Source organism: Hordeum vulgare, chromosome 2H (assembly GCF_904849725.1).
Source record: "Hordeum vulgare subsp. vulgare chromosome 2H, MorexV3_pseudomolecules_assembly, whole genome shotgun sequence".
In the NCBI taxonomy this organism is placed as follows: domain Eukaryota; kingdom Viridiplantae; phylum Streptophyta; class Magnoliopsida; order Poales; family Poaceae; genus Hordeum; species Hordeum vulgare.
The window spans coordinates 5,804,041-5,811,698 of NC_058519.1; the positions used below are offsets into that span (position 1 = coordinate 5,804,041).

Sequence of the window (7,658 nt, forward strand, 5' to 3'; positions counted from 1 at the left end):
CTAGCACGCCATCCAAACCGGTTGAAGATAACCCGTGCGACCATCTCCCACCGGTTGCACCCAGTAGCCATAAGCTCCCTGCTGTCCGCAAGACTGAGTGATGACCACGTACGGATCCAGGACGTTGCTCGGCAAATGACCTGCAAAAAATTGTTGAATTTCTTACCATTAAATATTATGTCGTTTCTTGTATTCCATATAGCCCATAAGAGAGCACAAATCCCTATTCTAATAAGTCTGGATAGTTTAACGTCCACTCCACTGAGCCACGTTGTAAACATATCATTGATGGACGTAGGTGGGATGACATTAAAAGTTATATGGATAGTGCGTCAAAGTAGTTTTGCGAGGGGGCAGTCCAAAAACAAGTGGCTGATAGTTTCATATTGATCACAATAACAACAATTGGATCTACCTCTCCAACTACGCTTAATTAAATTATCTTTGGTTAATACCACACCTTTGTATAAAAACCACATAAAAATTTTAATCTTTAAGGGCACTTTGATATCCCAAATATGCAACGATCTAGCTAATGGTCCTGAATTAACCAGATGTGTGTACATGGATTTAACTGAAAAAACCCCATTGACAGTTAAAGTCCATCTAACGCTGTCTGAATGATCAGATAGTTGTACCTGTATCAACATTCTTACTAGATGTATCCATGCCTCCCAACGTGCGCCTACTAGTGCTCGTCTGAAGTGCATATTTATAGGTGTCGATTGTAAGACTGTGGACACGTAGTCCTGCTTACGTTGCACAATGTTGTATAGCATGGGATATTGTAAAGCAAGTGGTGTATCCCCAAGCCAAGTATCTTCCCAAAATCTTGTTAATGTACCATCCCCTACAACAAATTTCACCCTTTGAAAGAAAGTACTCTTTATCCTCATTAGCCCTTTCCAGAAAGGTGAGTCATTGGGTCTAATTGTAGCTTGAGCTAGAGTTCTTAATGTGAGATACTTATTTCTCAAAATTTGAATCCACATACCCTCTGTCTCTGTGGAAATTCTATATAACCATTTGCTCAGTAGACATTTGTTCTTTACTTATAATTTTTCAATCCCCAAACCCCCCTGATCTTTGGGTCTACAAATCATATCCCAACGTGCTAATCTGTATTTTTTTCTTATTCTCATCATTTTGCCAAAAGAAACGAGATCTATAATAATCCAGTCTTTTCCGTACCCCTACCGGTATCTCGAAAAAAGACAGGAGAAACATTGGTAGACTTGTTAAAACAAAGTTTATTAAAACCAATCTACCTCCGTATGACATAAGCTTGCCCTTCCAGCAACTTAGTTTCTTTTCAAATCTTTCTTAAATACATTTCCATTCTTTAATTGTTAACCGTCTGTGATGAATAGGGATCCCAAGATAGCTAAAAGGTAGAGAGCCCATCTCACAACCAAATAGCTGTCGATAAGCGTTTTTCTCTTCTCTTGCCTTCCCAAAGCATAAGAGTTCGCTTTTGTTAAAATTTATTTTTAACCCTAAAAGTTGTCCAAAAAGACATAAAATTAATTTCATATTCCTCGCTTTCTCCATATCATGTTCCATGAAAATGATTGTATCGTCCGCATATTGTAGAATTGACACACCTCCATCTATCAAATGTGGAATGAGACCACCTATTTGTCCTTTCTCTTTGGCTCTTTCAATAAGTATTGTCAACATGTCTGCTACTATATTAAAGAGTATTGGGGACATTGAGTCCCCCTGTCTTAACCCCTTATGTGTTTGAAAAAAAGTAGCCATGTCATTATTAACTTTGACTCCGACACTCCCTTTCTGGATAAAAGTGTCAACCTGCTGTCTTCACTTTTCATTAAATCCTTTCATACGTAAGGCTTGTTGAAGAAAAGACCACTTAACTTTTAAGCCTTTTCAAAATCCACTTTAAAGATAACTCCGTCTAGTTTCTTTGTGTGAATTTCATGGAGCGTTTCATGCAGAACAACAACACCCTCCAAAATGTGTCGCCCAGGCGTGAACGCTGACTGTGTTGGTTGAACCACTGAATCAGCTATCTTTGTTAATCTGTTGGTGGATGTCTTAGTAAAAATCTTAAAACTAACATTTAGTAAACAGATAGGTCTAAATTGTTGGATACGCATGGCGTCCACTTTTTTGGCAACAACGTTATTGTTCCAAAATTTAGGTGGAACAGGTGTAACCGACCATTAAATAAGTCATGAAACATAGCCATTAGATCTCCCTTAATGACATGCCAACACTTCTTGTAAAATTCTGCAGGAAACCCATCTGGTCCCGGTGCTTTATTGTGTTTCATTTGTACTATTGCGTCATACACCTCTTGCTCTGTGAATCTAGCGGATAGAACCTCATTCTCCTGATCATTTAATTGAGTAATATCCTGAACATTGGTTTCATCCAGATAGATCATATTCTTCTCTGGTTCACCAAAAAGACTCCTATAGTATTCTGAGATATAAACCTTTAAATTTTCATGTCCTATAATAGTACCCTCATCTTGCTCTAGCTGAGTAATAATCTTCTTTCGATGTTTGCCATTTGCAATCATGTGGAAGAACTTAGTATTATCATCCCCATGCACCACGTTCATCACCTTAGCTCTTAGTGCCCATTTCATCTCCTCTTCTCTCAATAATTTTTGCAATCTAATCTCAGCATCTGTTTTGATATTCCTATCAATAGAATTTAGCTGCGTTGACTCAGCCTTAACGTCAAGTTCATCAATCAGATTTATTAATCTTTCTTTTTCTTTCTTATAAATACCACTTTGGTTTTTCGCCCATCCTCTAAGAACCCGGCGCAAATTTCTAATTATGTTTTGCCAAATTTCAACACTGGTGGATCCACCTAAGTGTGTACCCCATTCCTTTGTAATTAAATCCATGAACCCTTCTCTTTCAAACCAGCTTAGTTCGAAAGAAAATACATTCTTGTTGCCTCTATACTTGGACTCCCCTGAGTCAACTAGAAGAGGCGCGTGGTCTGATATTGCCCTCTGTAATGCTTGTACCGTAACTAATGGGTATTTTTGCTCCCAGTCAACACTAGTTAGGACCCGGTCCAACTTTTCATACGTTGGTATCGGCAAAGAGTTTGCCCAAGTGTACTGTCTGCCAGAAAGATGAATCTCCCTTAGATTCAAACTCTCAATAACCATATTAAACATCGTTGACCATCTTGTGTCAAAGTTATCATTATTCTTTTCATTCTGTCTACGAATGATATTAAAATCTCCCCCCACCATAATTGGTAATGTTTCATCTCCACAGATTCTCACTAGATCTGCTAGAAAATCGGGTTTGAACTCTAATTGTGCCGCCCCATATACTGCCACTAGAGCCCACTTAAAACCATAAACTTTCGACCATACACAAAATTTGACAGCGAACTCACCATAGACCACACTCATCACTTCTAGCGTTTCGCATTTAACCCCAAGTAAGATCCCACCGGATCTACCCCTTGGTGGTAAACAATGCCAATCAAAATCAGCCCCTCCTGATAAATTATTTAAGAATTGGATTGTGAAATTATCTCTCCCAGTCTCTTGCAATGCCATGAAATCCAGATTATATTGTATCGATGCTTCTCTAAGGAACCTTTTTTTAGCCAAGTCCGCCAAACCTCTGCTGTTCCAAAAAATCCCTTTCATAATTCATCATGGAGTTTTTTCTTTTGCTTAACTCTCGCACTTCTCCTAACCGCTGATTCCGGATATACCTTCCTTTTCCAAGGCCTCCTAGTTATTTCGTGATTACTTTTAAGATCATTATGTGTATGTAAAGATTGTGAATGCTTGTCGGCATCTGAAGGGGCCATATACCCCTCCAAACCCATATCATCCACCCCATCTACTTCCCCGTCTATCTGAAAAATGTTATTACATAATGTTTGAAGACCAGCACCACCTAATTCACTCATATCCGAATCATTCATAGGTTTAACCGCTGCTAGATTATTGATAAACTCTATGGTTCTGTCAACTTCTAGATCAAGAATATCATTGATGGACTTAGCTATATTATTACTAGATGTACCCATAGAGATTCCTAATTCACTAGCATTATTCAAGATTTCAGAATCAGAAAATTTTAAAATAGATGCAGTCTGATCAATAGACAAACCTGAAGTTTTTTCAGCATCTCGAATTTTTGCAGCTCGCATGGCACGACCTATCGACATATCATCAGCATCAGGCTTCTCCTGAATACGTTGACTGAAACGTCTATCACATGATGAAGGGTCCGGGATCCCCCCAAATGAAATCACATCATCATTAGTAATCTCATTGTGGGTATTCCCTGTTAGGATATAATCAAAGTGCTGGTCAGAATTTGTCTCTTCAACAATGTTATCATAGTTCGAAATAGTCATTTGCTGCTTACTGTTCGAAGGGATATGGGCAGAAACAGGATTAGATGGCCTACTCGCCTCCTGCTTGCTGACCCTCATAAACGAATGCGCCTCCCTGTCAGTATTTGATGACGGAGCCATTTGACCTGGAGCTTGCTGCGTGATATCATGCTCAGGCATATGCAGTGGCTCAGTCCTCCTAGCCAGCGGTGCTGCAGAAGATATTTTTCTATTCTCCTTAGTGATCATATGCGTGACTTCTTCGAGCTTAGATGTGGAAACCGATCTATGAATTGAAACAGAAGGGGCTTGCTCATTCGCCACCTTTTTCGCAAACTCCCTGCCAAGCTTATATGGTGTAGTAGGTACATCAAAAGAACCCAAACGTAATGTCTCCATGGGAACTTTTGATGCCGAAGATGCACCCCCAATAGGTAGTTTCTCTTTCTTAGAAGAGGTATGAGGATTATTGTTATCTCTTGACTTCTCGGAATTTTGATCATTCGCATCCTCATGATCTTTATCCCTATCCTCCCCATCTGCCATGAGGGTATCCTCATCATTTGGCTCATTTTGTGGCATCTTCTCGACCTCCACCTCAAGATCATAATGCACACCATCATAAGACCACGGAGCATAATCAGGAATCTGGTCAACATCAAGTACCATCACAAGCAATCTGGCTATCCCCCTCTTGCGTGTAAAGGGCATATCTACTTTCTCAGTCTTCCCAATCAATGAACCAAGGCTCCATGTGATAAGAAAATCATTAAGCAAAATTTCTGGAATACCTGTAAATCGGATCCAAACCTTCTGCAACCTAGTACCCTGCGGTGCTGGTTTAATGCATTCCTCAAATTCAAGTAAACACTTGCTGCCACTAACCTTACTTACCCCGAAAGTGAGTAACCGTTGAAGATCCTCTCGTCTAGGAAACTCAACTTGGTAAGTATTTTGCTCCACACTTATTGGTTCCCAATTGTATGTCTCCGAAACCAGCCTTCTCATCTGTTGCGAGACTTGCTCAGCAGTCAACTCCCCGATCGTAACTCTGACGAGACCCGTTCTTGAGCTCTCTAGGCGAGGTGGAGTTAGAACTGAAGTGGAACCTGGTGTCTCAAAAAACATCAGTTTGCTATGGCAAACCCCATATATGTTCATGACAGGCTTTGGAGCTAAAAGTAATGGGCATGCCTCATCAATATGTCCAGGCCTTTGACAGATATCACACAACTCCGTGGTACAGTCCACTACAAAGTGTCCGGATATCCCACACCTATAACATGTCAATTTTTCTTTTTTGCAAGCCGCCTTGTTGGCTCGCGCTACTTCCCTGTCCTCCGTCGTTATTTGCTGTGTTGGCGGGGTGTCATCTTCCCCCACGTCCTCTTGTGTTACTTCCTTCCATATCGGGCCAGAATTATTCCGACCGTAGTTGCGTACTCCGCCCCCGCCTCTTTGCCGGAAGTTCGATCCACGGGTTCCTTCGACAAAGTTACCTTGGGGTGGCTGGAAGGGACGACGCCATTGATTGGCTCCTCCCCCAGGACCTCCTCCGGCCATCCAATTGGACCGACCACCCCCTGATCCACCAGCAAAATCGTTCCAATGGTTTGCATAGCCTCTGTGTCCATGAAAACCACCTCCGCCACCCCGATTATAAGCTCCAGGGGCTCCTCTTCCAGCACCAGCAGACCCACGGCCCTGACCATCAGGCAGCTTAGGATCCCGCGTGCCTGCCACCGTTGTAGCAACTACCGTAGCAACAGGCCCTGCCGCCGCTGGTGCAGTCACCGCAGGCGATGGCCCAGCGGACGACCCTGCCGCGGGTGCAGAGGGTGCAGCTTGCCTCGCCGCCATAGAAACCAACGCAGGAATACTCCTAGCTGTGCCAGATCGTAATGGAAAACCTGGAATCGCCTTGCTCCCTCCAGTTAATCCCGATCTTACCCCAGGATCTTTATAACCTGTTGGAGAGTCAGCCGACAATAGACCTTCCTTGTCCACGTCGGTAACCTCCTCAATCTCGGTATGAGTTGTGTCAGGAAAATCAAGTATCTGATGTGTTCGCGCAACGTACTGGGCCATATACCCAGTCGTTCGTGAATCAGTAGATTTAGAGTCCAGCCCATGTTGGCCTAAAATAGAATTCAGACGAGACTCTTTTGTCTGACGAATCCCAAGATCCGTTTTATCTGAAACATGTGCCGCCGGTCGAGATGTCGCCGCCGTTCGACGAGGTTTTCTGAGTGGTGCTCGTTTACAAGAAAGAAAAAAATCTGCTAACGTCAGAGCCGGAAGACGTACCTTCGGTAGAGGTCCCTTCCATGGTCTTATAGCGTTCGTCGACGTTCGCCGGTGCACGACGCGTCGGAGCACCTCGATCCTGTCTTCGTCATTAGCCGACAGCCCTTCCCAGGCAGGATCTGAAACTGGAACGAACCCATCTATGGATTCTGCGACCTGTTCCTCCGAGTATCCCACCAGAATGGATTCGCATACGATGTCAGAAGGGGTTGGAGAAGCCGCTGGTGCGTTCTGTAGGTCGTCGTCGTCGTCAGGCAGCGCCCAGAAACGTCCGCCGACGAGGCCAAGTTCCCTGCCGGCCGGCGGGGAGCCCATCTCAGGGCGCTCCCCTCCTGTCGCCTCAGAATCGCCCCAGGATATCCCTCCAGAAATTTCGGATCTCCAACCTGATTAATGCACCTGTCCCCAAAAAAGGTAGCTGCTAGCTTCATTACTTCGTGTTCGTACTCCTTACTGAAAGAGCTTGATTCATCGATCGAGATCGACCATCTAACCTGCGCGCCGGCCGGTACGTTACCCTGGACCTTAGCTCGTCCTGATCTCTCAAGCATGTAGACAATGGAACATTCATTAACTAGCTAGTTGTAGTCTTGTAGATGCATTTTGAGTATGCGGCTAGTTGTAGATGCATTATGGGTATGTGCTAGGTTGTCGGTCATGGTGCGTTTCGTCCCCGCTGGGGTGCGTTTCTTGCTGCCCTCTGGTCGGTGCTCGTCTAGTCGTCTCCTCATGGCCACCCTTCTACGGCCTAGGGGTGACAGCCAATGTGCAATGTTGGACTCGAGACCTCTTTCCTCGATGATGTTGTGACTAGGCTTGTGTTTGCGGGGCTATCTTGAGGCTGATGGGAGACTTATCCCTGTTGTGCTTGCACTTCAGTCGCGGTCCTTGCTTTAACGCTTTGTGCTGTTTCCTCGCTCTAGCCTAGCTTGAGTCTGGCTGTCCCAGGATTGTTAATCGCCAACTCGGGTCAGTGATCTTTTGGTCGTCTCGCTTCG

General features: G+C 43.8%; 1 pseudogene; it reads right to left on the reverse strand.

Moving 5' to 3' along the window:
- Window positions 1-6,975, reverse strand: LOC123424834 (annotated as a pseudogene).
- Between the last annotated feature and the right edge of the window lie 683 nt (window positions 6,976-7,658).